General features: G+C 54.6%; 1 long non-coding RNA gene across 2 annotated transcripts in view; it reads right to left on the bottom strand.

Annotated features, from left to right (window-relative positions):
* Positions 1–4,830: 4,830 nt before the first annotated feature.
* Positions 4,831–16,460, bottom strand: part of LOC118350786 (uncharacterized) — a 44,234-nt gene continuing 32,604 nt past the window's right edge. Inside the window, exons 1-3 of one of the 2 annotated variants that reach the window (XR_004805287.2) lie at positions 14,453–14,689; positions 9,035–9,272; positions 4,831–5,582 (exon numbers count right to left, since the gene is read on the bottom strand). This is a non-coding gene — a long non-coding RNA (uncharacterized LOC118350786). Of the gene's footprint in view, positions 5,583–9,034; positions 9,273–14,452; positions 14,690–16,460 lie in introns of those variants that run through there. The other variant, XR_004805286.2, reaches the window with a different exon arrangement.

Here is a 16,460-nt window from a genome sequence, read left to right on the forward strand (position 1 = left end):
AGATGGATGAGGCGGCCAAAACGCCCTCTTCTCCTGGCGCTTGGCAGGACCAGACAACATGAATCAAAAATAAAATCAACACAACACAAAAAATGTGGGTCAAATTGTAATTGAAAGTTGCTTTTGAAAGGGAGGTCTTGAAGCCATCGTCTTTCCTTCTTCTCTTGAAACCCCCAATGTCCCCCCTCGGTTAATGACATCATTTTCCACCCCGACTCTCCAATGCATAAACTGACTCATCCCCAAAGCTTCCCTCCCCCTCAGCCTCCACATTCAATTACTCAGCAAACCCAGCCGTTAGGCCTCAGAAACATCTCTACAAACAAGATCTGCACTTTTCCACTTGCTTTGCTCTGGCTGTCCGACCAGCCTAGAACATACTACCATCAGCCCACATCTCTGCTAACACAAGCATCCCAGCCTTTAAAGCTCAGGCCACAGGCCACCATCCTAAGCAGCTATCCTGCATCCTGACTCCCTCCAAAAGCAACCTTCTCTCCACAAGACTCAGGGACTGGATTGATGGAATAAATGAGTGAGTTCACTAATTCCATAAACATTTCTTAATCTGCTCATGTGCCAGACACTATGCTAGGCACTGAGGACCTAGTAATAAAAGCTATAGACACAATCCCCATTTATTGGGTGCCTGGGGGGCTTGTTCAGTTGAACATTTGACTTTTGGTTTTGGTTCAGGTCATGATCTCATGACAGGCTCTGTTGTCAGCGCAGAGTCTGCTTCAGATTCTTTCTCCCTCTCCCTCCCCGAGCAGACTTGTTTTCTCTCTCTCTTGCTCTCTTTTGCTCTCTCTCGCTCTCTCTCTCAAATGAATAAATAAAATCTTTTTAAAAATCCCCACTTATTATAGTCAGCAGAGTCAGACAATGCATAAAACAAGTCAGAACATTAGACAGTATATTATGAAGGTGCTGGGGAGAAAAGTAAAGAGAAAAATAGAAGGGCGTTGGAATGAGGAGCCTCTCTACAAATGTGCCATTTGAGAAAAAGGCTTAAAGAGGGGGAGAAAGAGGACATGCAGGTATGTGGCCAAAAGAGGAAATGAATGCATGAACAAATAAATACAGTGATGAACCACTGAATGAATGAATGAATGAATGAATGAGTGGATGAAGAGCTAGGAATTGTGTCTAGTGTATTTGTTATAATGAATTGAAGGGAAGCAAAGTGAAGTGAATCGGTCCCAGTACCCCGGCTGGAAATAAAGCACCAGCTATTTCTCTGACTTTCTGGAGCCCCTTGGGGCCTTGCCACCGTGCCTGTGGAACTTGGGAACTTGGGCCTTTCTTCTCTTTAGAGGCCTCCAGGGATGCTGCAGGCTGCACCCAACTCGCTCATGGGGGCCAGGGCGCACGCAGGCTGGCGGCCTGGGAAGAGCGAGCACCTCCTTGGACGAAGCATGGGGCAAGGCTGCAGAGCCCCAGCCGGACCTCACTGTGTCCTGCATCCGCTCCTCCCAGGAACAAGGAAGTGGCCCTGCATACTTGCTCCGGGCAGCCGAGCTCCGGGGTGGACAGGGTGTCAGGAAAGAGGAGGTCCTGCATTAATTTCTTCCTCACACTCAAGAGGAGGTGCAACAAGGCAGTCCTGACTGACCAGAAGGATCCTTACCTGGGCTAGACACAGCCTGGAGTGCCTTCTAGAGATCCTATCCCTGTGCATCCCTGCCCAGGGCACGACGTTGTCAGTAAAGACCCAGGGGGCAGGCTGGAGACGCTACGGGCAGCCCAGAGTTGCAGAGGGGCAGCAGGGCTGTGGGATGACAGAGCAGGGCTGGAGTGCGCTGTGCCCTCCACGCCACACAGCCCCCCCCCCTGCGGGGGACACTCAGCAGCCGGCAGGAGAGCACACAGTACAGGATCCCAGGCTTCGAAGCCCCGCAGCACTGGTTTATACCCAAGCTTTGTGGCTTTGGGTGAGCTGTTAAACCTCTCTGAGCTTCAGCTTTCTCCAAAAGGGATATAATAATGATGCTTAATAAAGGATCAAATGAGACTGTTTATCGAGCACTGAGCAAATATTCAGTGGGTGATAGTCATCACTGTTAACATAAACAATGTGTTAGTGGTAATACTAGTATATTGTTACTTATAACATTGTATCATATATATTATGTTACCTGAGTAGGTGGTGTGTTGGGGCTACTTTTTTAAAGATTATTTATTTATTTAGAGAGAGAGAGTGCAAGCAGGAGGAGGGGCAGAGGGAGACAGAGGATTTCAAGCAGGCTCTGCACTGAGCTCAGAGCCCAGCACGGGGCTCGATCTCATGACCCGGAGATCATGACCTGAGCCAAAATCAAGTGTCAGACGCTTAACTGACTGAGCCATCCGGGTGCCCTGAGGCTAATTTTTAAAAAGCTAATGTGAACTCAGGTTAAATTAATAGAGGTCAAGGGTGCAAAAGAAGGGAGAGAATGAACTGCTTTCCTCTGAGCTGGCTGGTTAGATCCCAGAAGGTAAACTGAGTCGAGTCCTGGGTCTGCTCTTTCACAGAACAGTGAGGAGGCAGCTAGAATGTGAGGAGCTGGAAACCCATCCTGTGAGGAGTGGGGGCTGCTCAGCCTGCGGGAGAGGAAGCCACACTCATCCTCCTTTACCACTTCCAGGGCCGACCCAGAGTAGATGAAGCTGAGTGCCGGCGGGGGTCCAGAGCTGGGGCTGAGCAAAGAGAAAGAAGCTACAGGAAGCGGCGTCAGCTCTGTGCGAGGAAGACCTGTCAGGTCAACAAGACCCCTCCCCAGAGACTAGTTTTGTAAGGAGGGAGCTCCCCACCACCAAAGGTAGGTCAAAAGAGGCTTGGACAAGCTCTGTAATACCAAGAGGGGGTTCTCCTCAGAAGGAGAGAAAGGAGGTCCCCGTCCACAACTAGCCCTTTTATTGACCTGACGCTCAGAGTCTCTGGCTCATGGCACATGAGTCTTAGGAATATAGATATTAATCATCCATCATTCATTTCTGTGCTACTGTGCTTAGTGCCAAGGACATAGCAAACCCAAACGCTGCCTTCCTGGGGTTTACATTCTAGAGCAGTGGCTCTCAGAGTCTGTGTGCCTCACTCCGGGGGAACAATTAGTACCCACAAAAAAAAATGACGTTGGACCCTTACCTCATACCACATAAACCATTAACTCAAACTGGATGAAAGACTTACATGTAAGAATCAAAACTATCAAACATAGGATAGAAAACACAGGGTAAATCTCCCCAACCTTGCATCTAGCAATGAATTCTCAGATCTGACACCCAAAGCACAAGCAACAAAAGGAAAAAATGGATAAATTGGACTTGCTCAAGATTAAAAACTTTTGGAATTCAAAAGACAGTATCCAAAAACCTGAAAAATCAAGCCACAGAATGAGAAAAAATATATGTAAATCTTATGTCTGATAAGACACTTATATCTAGAACACAGAGAACGCTTGAAACTTTGTAATAAAAACAAATAACCCAATTTTCAAATGAGCAACGGATCTGAAAAGACCTTTCTCCGCATAAGATACACAAATGCCAACGAGCACATAAAAAAAATATTCAACGTCATCAGTCATCAAAAACTATAATGCAATAGGGCTTCACACCAACCAGGATGCCTGTGCTCGGAAAGTCAGACACTAACAGGTGTCGGCAAGGATGTGGAGTAATCAGAACCCTCACACGCTGCAGGTGCAAATATAAAATAGTGCAGCAAATATAGAATAGCGGAGAGCGGTCCAGCAGGTCTTCAAAAAGTTAGACACAGAGTTACCACGTGACCCCACAATTCTGCTTTCAGGTAAATACCCAAGAAAAATGAAAATATGGGTCCACCTGGAAACTTGAACACGGATGTTCACAGCAGCGCTACATAAAATGTACCTCAGCAGGTGAATAAACAAAATGTGTTCTATCGATTCGATGGAATATCATTCAGCCATAAAAAGCACCGAAGGCCTGATACTTACCCCGACGTAGATGAACCTTGAAAACTTTATGCTAAGTGACAGAGGCCAGTCACAAACACCACATGTTGTATAGCTCCATGTGAGATGTCCAGAATGAGCACTCGAAAGAGACAGGAAGTAGATTCATGGTTGTTTGGGACTGAGGGGATGGGTACGAGTAGGTGATGATAGGAAACGGGTACAGGGCTTCTTTCTGAGATGATGAACTGTTCTCGAATTGATCGTGGTGATGGTTAGTTACACGATTCTGTGAATATACTAAAAACCACTACTATAAGTGAGTGAATTATTTGGTAGAGGTATGATGTCTCGACGAAGGTATCACCAAAAACAGTCACCCAAGGAGCATTTTGAAGCATCGCTGCCAGAGCCACAGGCCCAGCTTAACTTAAAGCTGCCTGGATGGGGTCCGGGCAAAGCCCCTTGGGTCGTTCCAATATGTAGCCAGCGATGAGAACCCCTGGCCTAGGGGAGCTGAGACCTCCCGTGCCCCAAAAGTCTGCCGGCTGCCTTACTTTCAGTGTCTCTTGCCATCTTAACAACCACCATATCACATTGATGTTACAGGTGCACAGTCTTTAATCCATAGTTCTGAAATCCAAGAAGCTCGGAGAAAGGAGCTTTTCCACAAATTTGCAGAAATCCATATCATGTCAAAAAACCCTAACTGAACCTATACAAGGGTACTTATGGTCTTTACTCGTCTCACATAATATGAATATTCATACACTGCACCACAGAAATCATTATGTGTTTGTTTCCCAGGCCATTCTCCTTAGTAGGGGTTTTATAAAGTATAGCATGCATCTTACTTTCTTTTTTTTTTAAGATTTTATTCATTTTATTCACGAGAGACACAGAGAAAGAGAGAGAGAGAGAAAGAGAGAGAGAGAGAGACAGGCAGAGGGAGAAGCAGGCTCCTCCCCATGGGGAGCCTGATGCGGAACTTGATCCCCGGACTCCAGGATCACAACCTGAGCCGAAGGCAGAGGCTCAACCACGGAGCCACCCAGGCGTCCCTGCACCTTACTTTCTAAAAATCTGAACAATTCTGATTTCCAAACCACATTTGGCCCCAGGCATGTCAGCTAAGGGTCTATGGACCTACTTTTGTTTCTATTTTACAGAGAGGAAACTGAGTCTGAAAGGTAGAAGAACCTGCCCGACGTCCCGGAGAAAGGACCCGCTCGCCTTCGTCCTTCCAGGTTGCCCGGAGCCCCCTGTGGGCCTGGGTACGCCTTCCCTGCCATCCTCACCGGCCCCGGGCACTTGCTGGCTCCTCCGTGCGCCGCGCACCCTGCTGCTCCAAGCCCCTCTCCGGCCAGCTCCTGGCAGCTGTCGCCACACAGGAGGGGCCTGCCCTGCCCGAGCAGGAGCTGGAACCGGGGCCTGCTTTGTAATTTGCTCTGCCAGCCACCCTCCCAGCTGCAAACGGAAAATCCAAGAAGGTGGTCTGCTTTTCTGGCAGATGTCAGCCCCAGCCGGCCAGAGACAGTGCAGCTCAGCAGGGAAAGGCGGGCTGCGAAGTCTGGCAGGGGGACCGTGGCTGGGTTGGAAACACATTGTGGGGGAATTAGAATGTTCATTCTGCAACACCAAGACTGCCACGGGGTATCTCGTCTGCAAGAAACAGCAGAAAAGGTGACAGATTGAGGGCCCCTCCTTCCACTCCTCCCGCCCCCCAGTGACATTTGCTAATATAACTAATGGCCTTAATAGGAGCCTCTCTGTGATGAGTCCCTGCTCTGGGCCTGGGCCAGGGCCAGACTCAGCCCTTTTCAGGCCTTGGCAGGCCCCGGGGGGGTGGGTGGTATTACCGTGCCATTTCTCAGAACCAAAACCGAGGCTCCAGGAGATGGTGTGAAGTGCCAGAGGTTACAAAGCAAGGTCACAGCCGAGCAGGACTGGATCCACTTCCTCCTGACTCTGAAGACCCAGCTGGCTTCCCCGCCCACACTCGGAGGCTGTAAGGAAGCTGCTCCACGTCTCCCCCAAGTCAGAGTTACCCAGGGTAAGCCGCAGGGCAGCTGTAACTCCGTTTGCTCCTTTCCCTCGCCCAAGAGCATATGCTCCTCTGCAACTTTCCTCTCAAGAAGCTTCAGAGAGGAGTCGCCCAGCCCATTTCACAGATAAGGAGACTGAGGCCTACAGAGAGAAAGTAGTTACACCAGGCCACAAACCCAGGTTTCTCTCCCCCCCAAGTGATGCCTGTGTGGCTCTCAGCTGGATGCCAGCGCCCTGCAGCTCAAAGCGGGGAGAAGCCTACACTAGAAGAACCACAGTCCCTTGACTTCGGTGGGCAGAAAGGCAGCCTAAGACTACAGGAGTCACACGTAGGCACTGATGTCCACGGATCTGCCATGCACTCGGTCATTCATCCAGGGAGCCCGGACGTGCCCCTTTTCTGGCTCCAGCTGGGCCCTGGACACAGGGCAAGGGGGCGGGCTCCCACTGCCACGAGCTCAGAATCCAGGTGCGCAACCTGCAAACCCGCGATGCCAACCCGACACAGTATGCACGGCGGCCGGGGGGCCTCTAACACAGAGGGAGCCCCCCCCGACGGCCAGCAGGAAGCAGGGACGGCTTCTCAGAGATGAGGCATTGCAGCTGGGAGCTGAAGGATGGGAGGACTTTGGTCAGATGCCCGCGGAAAGGCGCCCAGGCCGAGGGCACAGCCTGGGCCATGGTCCAGAGGTGGGAAAGACAGCGGGGTCTCCCCAGGCAGGTTGGGGTGGCCCAAGCAGAGAGCAGAACTCCACCACGATGTGAGGACAACCCCCCAAAGGGCCGCGGGCAGCCATGGCCGCAGGACCCCACAGGAGGGGCAGGTTTTGAGGGCGGCTATTACCCGCAAAGCACCGACGTCAACGGCCCCGCCGAGGAGGAGACCCTACCCCGAGCCCTGAAGCCCGGGCAGCCCCCATGGCTTGGGACCAGCCAGTGACAACTTCCTTGGTCATTAATGGCAGCATGTGCTAATGTTTGATGAATTGCCCAACAGTTGCATTAGCTAATAACTCCCCGAACAAAACCAGAGAGTTCATCTGTTTTTATAAGACGCCCAAGAGCATCCTGGGAACAGGCACGGTGGTCGTGAATAAAAGAGAAACATTCATTTATGGTAATTGGTTTCAGCTCCTCACTTGGCTGCTTGTCCTGACCTAAATGTATCCAGTTGTTCCCTTTGCCTGGCTCTGGTTTGGGGGTCACTCCTAATGGTTTAATTCAACAAAAAATGTCTGCCATTTCCTGTAACCTCTGTCTTTTTTCACCCTGCTCCCAAACGGTTTTTCTTGCAAGCAGCATCTCCGCAAGGCCCTCCCGGAGCTGTTTCCTTCTCAGGGAACAAAGTCAAGATTGTTGACAGAGAAAAAAGGTCTTAACTCCAGGCCAAGAAAAGAAGGTGGGGGGAGGGATAAATGAAGGTAATAATCATTTGTTTGTCTTTTCCCCGGACTTCACAAAGCAGGTTTTGTCCGAGGCCGGTGGTCAGGGACTCTGACACAGAACATGGCCCTGGTGACCAGGGGCAATTTATGGGAGGGAACGAACACAAATCCTCATTCATGGAGCGGGGCGCGGGGGCAGGGAGCGGCCGGTGGGTGCCGTGGGCGCCGCGGCCTGGGGCTCCTGGCGGGGGGGACAGGGGGACAGGGGCGCAGGGCCCGGACCGGGATGACAGCCCGTGAACCTTGTTGGGATGCATCTGGTAGAAAGGCGGTATAAATAGGAGATCATTGTCGGTGGATTGTGCTTCCCGCGGGCGGAGGAGGGGCTGGCGGCCCCAGGTGCCCCTCGTCCAGGAGACGCCGATGGCTTCGGGGAGTCCTCGGAAGGTCACCGCCTGCCCCCCGGGCCCTCAGGGCTCCGAACGGCGAGGGCTCCGGGCCCCAGGCTGAAGCGGGCGCGGGGGCCGGACAGACTCGGCCAGCGGCTATGGGCCGCCGGGGGCCACCTGGTCACTGTGACAACTTGTCCCTCTCTGTGGCTCCCTTTCTCCGACTGAACGGCCACGGGGGGCCCTGATTCTAGGATATCTGTGCGTACCCGCTCAGTGCCACCTTCTCCCAGGCACGGGGCACATAGAGGCGGACACGGCCCCACAGTGGGAAGCTCAGCAAGCTCAGGGCCCTTCCGGGCCGGCGGGCAGGGACAGGACATTCTTGGGTGCAGAGCACCGAGTGGCATCACTTCCCAATGTCTGCACGTCCTGACCCGTGGAGAGGGAGTATTTACAAGCCAATTGCAAGCAGCAGTCTGTGGGAAGCAGGGTCTGGACAGTGCCACCCACAGCATCAAATCATTGTCACATCATCATCGTCATCAGCAGCAGCAGCAGCAGCAGCATCAAAACGCTGCCGGGACACCTGGTGGCTCAGGTGGTTGAGCATCTGCCTTTGGCTCAGGTCGTGATCTCACAGTCCTGGGATCGAGTCCCACATCGAGCTCCCTGCTCAGCGGGGAGCCTGCCTCTCTCTCTGCCTCTAACTCTGGTTCATGCGCTCTCGCTCTCTCTCGCTCTCTCAAATAAATAAAAAATAAAAATAAATAAAAAATTAGAACATGCTGCCCCTCCTGTGGGGTCTTGTGGCCATGGCTGCCCGTGGCCCTTCAGGGGGATTCTGCTCTCTACTTCGGCCACCCCAACCTGCCCAGGGGGACCCCGCTATCTTTCCCACCTCCAGACTATGGCCCAGGCTGAGCCTGGGCGCCTTTCTGCCGGCACCTGACCAAAGTCTTCCCATCCTTCAGCTCCCAGCTGCAATGCCTCATCTCTGAGAAGCTGTCCCTGGTTCCTGCTGGCTGTCGGGGGTTCCCTCTGTGTTAGAGCCCCCCCCACCCACGCGTACAGTGTCGGGTTAGCATCATGGGTTTGCAGGTTGCACACCTGGATTCTGAGCTCGTGGCAGTCGGAGCTCGCCCCCTTGCCGTGTGTCCAGGGCCCAGCTGGAGCCAGAAAAGGGGCACGTCCAGGCTCCTTGGATGAATGACCAAGTGCACGAATGTCATCCTCATCACGACAATGGCTACCGTCTGTTTGACACGTTCTCGATATCAAGTCAAACACTTACTTTATTTTCACTGCAGATCCATGGGATTGAGTCTGTTGGTGCCCATTTCACAGTTGAGAACACTAAGGCCCAGGTTCACACAGCTGGGGAGGCATTCAAACCCACATTTGAGCTCCCCACCATCTGAAGAAGAGTTTTTCCGGCAGCAGGCATCACAAAGCGCAAGGCAGTCAGAGAAGGGGCCAGCGCTGCTTGCGACTCGAGGAGGACTTCTAGACGCGGCCCCTTTGTGCCAGACCTGCAGGATGAGCAAGGATTTGACCTGGAGGGCCGCTGAAAGCAGACGTTATTCCCGGCCCTCTCCAGGAAGCCCTGTGCCTTCCCCGGGACTCTCTCGGGCCTCCCTGGCCTGCAGGCCCCATGCAGGCCTCCACCCCGTGTGATCACATCCGATTTCCTCAGCAACTGTCAGGGCACAGCCTTATGGCACATGACAGGAGAACTAAACACGGAAGCGCAGAGCTCACCCCAAGGCCACAGCCGGGAGGTGGTGACACTCAGACTTGGGTTCGTCATCGTGCCGTCAGACCCCTTTGGTCCCTGCCTGTGCTCCAAGCACAAGGCTGGACACCAAGAAACCTGGCTTCCAGCTCAGGCTGTGCCACTGTCTCATCTGTGGCCCCGAGCCAGTCCCCTCTCCCTGGGCCTCCGCCTGTCCTCTCCTCAGTGGGAGAATCGCTGGAGGCAAATTGGGCTTCGTGGCTTCTGAGGTGTCTGTGCATTATGTCATTGTCCCTACGTGGCTCAACAAGGCTAGAATCCCAGGCATGGGCATCCCCATTTTGCAAGCGGGAAACTGAGGCACCCGGGGGGCTTGTGTGCCTAGAAAAGGAGGCCCAGTGTGGCAGGGACTGGACCCTGGGCCCTGAGGGGCAGTGGAGGTGCTGAGGCTGTCTATCCTAGAGCACCGCGGAAGAGCCAGGGGTATGGTGTCGGCCTCAGGCCTGGACAAGGCACATCCATGGTAGAGGGAGCCTGTGAAGCATAGCCTCTGTAGAGAGATGACTCCCGGGATCACGCCCTGAGCCGGAGGCAGACACTCAACCACTGAGCCACCCAGGTGTCCTGGAAGGAAGCATTTTCTATCAAGAAGCAACAGAGAACATCTAGAAGAGGCTGAGGGCCACAGGAAGGCATTGGAAGTTGTGAACCCAGCAGAGAGCGTAGGCCTGTCCCAAACATCCAGAGATTGTCATGAAATCAACCTTCCCAGGGTGCCCTCCCTTCTGCGGTGACAACAGACATGTAGGCAGCACTTGACAGTTCACGTTCGTCTCCATGCGTCCTCCTAGCCCCCCGGGGCAGATGGCAGGGCAGGAATTACCAGGCAGCCAGGGTATGAGGAACAAGGGTCCAGAGAAGGTGTGGCTCTGCTCACACTGCTCAGCCAGGACCTGACCCTTGATCTTCCCAGCCCGGTGCCACTGCCACAGGGGAGCCACCCTGTCACTGAAAAGCCACCCACGTAGGGCGCCTGCTACAGAGAACACTCCGGGCCACTTCCAAATTTGGAATGGGGCACCCTAGAGCCCCTAGGAATTCTAAGCTGTGCTATTTTTAGGCTGATCAGCTGTTCCACCTCTGCGTCCCTACCCCAGGCCCCCCAAGCAGATTTCCCAAGCAATCAAATCCATGTGTCGCCAGTTCCGGCCCCAGAGCTTTGTGAGGTGAGTGCTGGATGTTCTAGTGCCATCGAAGCATGCACGCCCTGCCCAGACCGGGACAGGCCTGCCCTTCCTGATGCTCCGGACCTAGAATCTCCTGCCCTACCCCATCTTGGGGCCAGGCTCCAGGTACCCCAAAGCCCCCACCATACCTCCCAGAAATCTCCAGAAACTACCCTACTGGACAGAGAAGCTGATCTCAGGTGCCCTGCGGCTCTGACCCATTCTCTCCCGTGCCCCCTACGAGCCCATCTCATTGCTTCCCATCTGGGCTGGGCTAGGCAGGGCTGCTGGTGGCTCCTGCCCCCTCCTGCTTCCCAGGAAGGTGCCAAGAGAGTATCACAGTCCCGCACTGCCCTGGGGTCAAACCGCTGCTTGGCCACTTGGAGTCTGAAGACCTCGAGTCAGGGCCTCCACCCCATGGAACCCATTGCCCTCATCTCTAAGGTGTGGATGATAAGAGGACCGCGTGCACAATGTGGTTTTGAGGTTACAGTGACAACAGGAGTATGAAAGGCTGACCCAGGACAGCCGGGGTGGCTCATCGGTTTAGCACTGCCTTCAACCCAGGGCGTAATCCTGGAGACCTGGGATTGAGTCCCACATTGGGCTCCCTGCATGGAGCCTACTTCTCCTTCTGCCTGCATCTCTGCCTCTTTCTCTCTCTCTGTGTCTCTGTGTGTGTGTGTCTCTCATGAATAAATAAATAAAATCTTTAAAAAAAAAAAAATGAAAGGCTGACCCAGGGCACAGCAAGAACCTGGCACCCTGGACATTTTTAGCTACTGTGACTCCTGATAATAGTTGAGTTTCCACAAAATGGGAGAGAAACAGCAAGTTTGTTTCTACAGTTCTGCAGGGTGGGGTATCGACATGGTCCTCATCCCCCTCAGCACTGCCCTTGTGATTCTTGTCCCACTCCACGGCCGTGCAGTCCTTGGGGACTCAGGCTGTGCCCACCCCCACAGGCACGAGACCCAGCCTGGGGGTACCGACTGCCTGGGTTCAATGAGGGCAGGAACCATGGCCCCCACCTACCCCCCAGCCCCACAGGGTTGGGCATACAGCCCAAGACTTGTAGGACACTGGACTTCTAGAAGGGCACAGAGAAGCTTAAAGATCATGGGCTTTGTAACATGCCAGACCCACTTTGTAGCCATGTGACTCCCAGCATGACCTTTATTCTGAGGCTCTGTCTCCTTATCTGTAAAATGGGTATGAAGATACCAACAGAACCTGGATATCAAGGGTAAAGAGAGCAGACGTGAGGCTCTTCACACTCGGTGAAGATCTGCATGCAGGAGGTCGACCCAGTGACTTCCAGGACACGGCAGCCCCGTAAGGAAATGGGAACGTGGAGACGAGAGGGTCACACAGAGAGTCATCGATGGAGGGCCCCAGAGCTACACCCCAGACTTGACCCTTTCCACACACAGTGAGCAGAAGCCATAACAAATGCAAAAAAGAAAAACACCAGAGGCTTCTCCCTGGTCCGGAAAGGCCATGAGGCCAGTCGGGGAGAAAGGCTGTCTGGGCAGACAGTGGCCGCAGAGTCCCCAGGACAGCGTCCGCGCAGCCAGCGCCCACTTCCTGCAGGCAGCGCACACACGCGGTGCCAATGTGTTAGGACTTATGCATGGTCCCCGCCATGGGAACCGGCCGCCTCCCTCCGCCAGCCGCCCCTAATTCTTCCAATGTGGCTGAGAGCTAGCAGGGCTCCGAGGAGGGAGGGGGCGGAGCAGCGGAGCGAGACCACCTCTGCTGACAGCTCGTTTACAGCCCGCCCATCAAGTGCACTTTCCCTGCGGGGTCTGGCCCCTGGGAGGAGAGAAGCTGGGGGGCCAGCTCTCAGCTACCAGTGACACGTTGCAGGCACCAGGGGAATGCCTGGTGCCCTGTCACTCAGAGTGGCCCAGGGGACCGCCGCAGCTGGCCAGGAAAGAATGGGCGAGCCTCACCAGCCAGAGGAGGCCTGGTGGCTCTGGAACAAGCCCGAGTCAGAAACTCCCCATGCTCCACCCCCCACCCAGCTCCCGTGTCTGGCCAGCACAGCCCGCAGGCCTTGGTACAGCCGGGTTAGCTGCGCTGGCTAGGTAGGTCGAGGGAGAGAAAGACGGACAGGGAAATCAAGGATTCAGAGCCGGCTGCCCACGTGGCAGGTCTCCCGGAAGCTCCTGAGTGAGTGAGACCATGCGGGTTACCAGCTGGCATCAGAAGGTCCGGCTTCTGGTCCAAAGTTCCCCTCAGTCTGCTCTGGAACCCTGGGTCGGGTGCAATCTCTCTGGATCTCTGAAGAGGGAGGAAGGATGTCTCTCTCTTAGGAGAATGAGACTACGATTCCAAAGAGAAGAGGCCACCAGAGGCAACTGTTAGCTATGCAGATGCCCAGGCTCCTTACCTGGTTCAAACTATCCTAGGAAGCTGGGGATGAATTAGGATTAGAGTGGGGATAGGCTCAATGCTGTGAACTCAGAGAACGTTCCCTGATGCTGAGGGCTGAACAATGTTGAGGGCGCTGACACCGATCAGGTAGAGTCCTTGCCCTTCGGGACCTCCCTGTCTGGTTAAGACTCATTACAACAAAAGGTAGACTGGTGAGTGTGGTACCAGAGGGTCAGACATTGTCCGGGAAGAAATAGGGATGGGAAGGTGGGATATCACCTGGAGGTGACTAAGCCAGGCCTTGAATGGTAGGGTCCTTCTCTTGTGCATGGCACAAAGCGAGGACACAGAAGGTGGATGGATGGGTGGATGGAAAGGTGGATGGATGGGTGGATGGAAGGGTGGATGGATGGATGGATGGGTGAGTGAATGGGTGGATGGAAGCGTGGGTGGATGGGTGGATGGATGGTTGGATGGAAGGATGGGTGATGGGTGGATAAATGGATGGGAGGATAGATGAGTGGAAGCAGAAGGAAGGAAAGAAGGAAGGAAGTGGGGAGGGAGAGTGTTAGATGGTCAGATGGGGGCAGGCAGATAAGAGAACAAAGAAATGTTTCATTGAACTGATTCTTACAATAAGTCTGCCAAGTAAAAGGATGGAAGTGGCAGCCGCCTTCCCCAAATTATTAATATGAACACCCAGAGCTGAGAAGGGAAAAATGACTTACATAAGGTGACCCAGTAAATTAGTGACACATCCAGGTCCAGAATCCAAGTCTCCTGACTCCCACCCAGACATGTCTCCACTGCATAAAGCCCGCCTAGCCTAGCCTCCTACTCCTTCCATCCTCCACATAAATACCATGGAAAGAAGGAAGGGAAGGAGACGAGAGGGAAGGAGGGGGAAGGCAGTCCCCATTCTGTAGGAAGGGTCCTGAGCTCTGGCCCTTGGTCTTGCACAAGCCTGGCTCGGCCTTTTTCAGGCTGGACACACGCCAGGACACGCAGAGTCATCTGTAGGATGCAAGGAGGGCAGAGAGTCACTTTTGTCATGGCTCCTCCAGACTGAGTGACGCCCCCTGGCTTCCAGGCAGAAATGAATCGCACGTCAGGTCAGAAGACCCGGCCCAGTAAGTCTCCATCCAGGACCCTGCACCAGCTTGGCGACTGGGGAGACTGAGGGCAGGAGACTGGGGGGGGCAGGGAGACCAGAAGAAGCCCTGGCATGGGACCGTGTGCCCCGCGGGGAGGGCCGGGGACAGGGCTGAGCAGACGCCACCAGCTCCCGGCTGCCCGGGGGACAGGAGGGCACCCCCCCTCCCCCGGCCTGGGTGACTTCTACACTCACTCCCTCATTCACCTGCTCACTCACTCATTTCCTGAAGGAAGGGAGGGCAGTGTCCGGCTTCTGAGCGGGTGCTGTGAGCAGGCCTGGCGCTAGACGCTTAACAAAGGCTTTCCCACCAATTGTGACCAGGTAGCAGCGCCCGAGTCGCCGACGATGGCCGTCACCACCGGCAAGGAGACACTCCGGCCTCCGAGCCCAGATCTCAGCCTCCAGTTGCCATTTTGGAGACTGGCCCTTTATTCTTCCCTGGGTCACACTTCCCTCTCCTGCAAAGGGAGAAGAATGCCTCCCTGCTTGCCTCAGAGTGGCCACTGTCGCCGGAGCAACACTGGAACCCAGCCCCAGCCGCCCAGACAGGGCCCCATCACCCCGGCTGAGCAGCAGGCGCGCCCCACACAGAGACGGCCTCCCTGTCCTGGGGTGGGAAGAGCCGGAGCCAACATTTCCCCACCTGAGGGATGAGGACACCCAGCCTTGTTTTGTTAAATACGGTGACATTTGTCCTAGAGTGTAAGTGGGCCCTGGCCTCCACCCCCAGCGCCCTTCCCCTTCCTGTAACAGCAAGGTGGCTAGGGTGTGGGTGCTGGGGCCAAGTGTTTGCGTTGAACCCAGGCTTTGCCCCTCCTTAGCTGTGTGACCCTAAGCAAGTCACCTAATCTCTCTGTGCCTCTGGGTACCTGGGCGGCTCAGTCAGTTAAGCATCTGCCTTCTGCTCAGGTCACGATCCTGAAGTCCTGGGATTGAGCCCCGCATCAGGCTCCCAGCTCAGCAAGGAGTCTGCTTCTCCCTCTGCCTCTGTTTCTTCTCTATTTCTCAAATAAATAAATGAAATCTTAAAAATATATATATATAAAGAATAAAAATCTCTCTGTGCCTCAATTTCCCAATGTGGAAAATGGGGCTAGTGAGCCTCATAGAGCCATTACGAGGATTAAATGGCTTAACACGTGCAGAGGGCCTGGAGCAGCACCCTGCACACAGTCAGCAGGCAGCAACATCATCCAGGGCTCTCCCTCGGTGGTAGCCCTCCAGGAAGCTTCTGCGCCCCACAGGCCGCTTGCACGCCTGCTCAGAGCCCCGCCAGCCACTGGGCTGCCCTCTCATCCACTGTCTCTTCCTACAGTTAGGTCTTATTCTCCAGCCCACTTTACAGAAGGGGAAACTGAGGACCACAGAGTAAAGTGATTTGTCTCCCTGCCCCAATCTGGCATCCTTGCCTCCCCCACCCCCTGCCAGCCTGGGGCGGCACCATGTGCGCCGAGTTTTGCAGAGGAAGCCGGGCTGGGCAAGGCGGCATTGGACGCAGAGGCTGGCCAGATAGAGCCATGAGAGGAGGAACGGCCTGCGTGGGAGGAACCTCTGGACGCTCGGGGTGGGAGCACAGCGCGAGGCAGGCCGTCAAGGATGCAGAGGGAGGCTCTTCCCCACGGCGAGGGCCCCGAATCCCGGGCCGGGAGGCTCAAATGTGAAGCTACAGCCACAGGGAAGCCATTAGACCATTTTCAGCAGACATGGAAACGGCCAGATTTCCATCTGGGGCCCTCGGTGGGCTATAAACACCGCGCAAAGCTAACTATCATGGCTAATAATGGTTTCGCACCCTGGGCCATAATTGCCGTTCCCGTGTCTGTCTCCCACTAGATCACGAAGCCCCACTAGAGCGGCATCTATGCGTCTCCTTCACCCCTACGTCCCAGTGCTCGGCACAGAGCAGGTGCTCGAGACGTGTTCGGTGAAGTTAATTGATCACAATGAAGCACATGATGCCAAGTGTTGTGAACTCTTGGCGAAGGAAACCCTTGGAGTCGGGCAGCCCTCGGCCCAATCCCTGACGCCAGCTCTCACGGCCAGCAGGCTTGGCAAGTCACATGATGGCTCTGGGTCAGCTTCCTCCCCCTCAAAATTGGCTCAGCGATCCCTCCCCCTGGGGTTGAGCTGGAGCTCCCAGCGCCGTGCCCCACGCGCATCAAGGCCCTCAATACAGCAGCTCAAACGACACCACGAAGATGCCTGGGCACAAACTGCAAGACTG

The sequence above is a fragment of the Canis lupus genome, chromosome 15 (assembly GCF_003254725.2).
Source record: "Canis lupus dingo isolate Sandy chromosome 15, ASM325472v2, whole genome shotgun sequence".
NCBI lineage: Eukaryota > Metazoa > Chordata > Mammalia > Carnivora > Canidae > Canis > Canis lupus.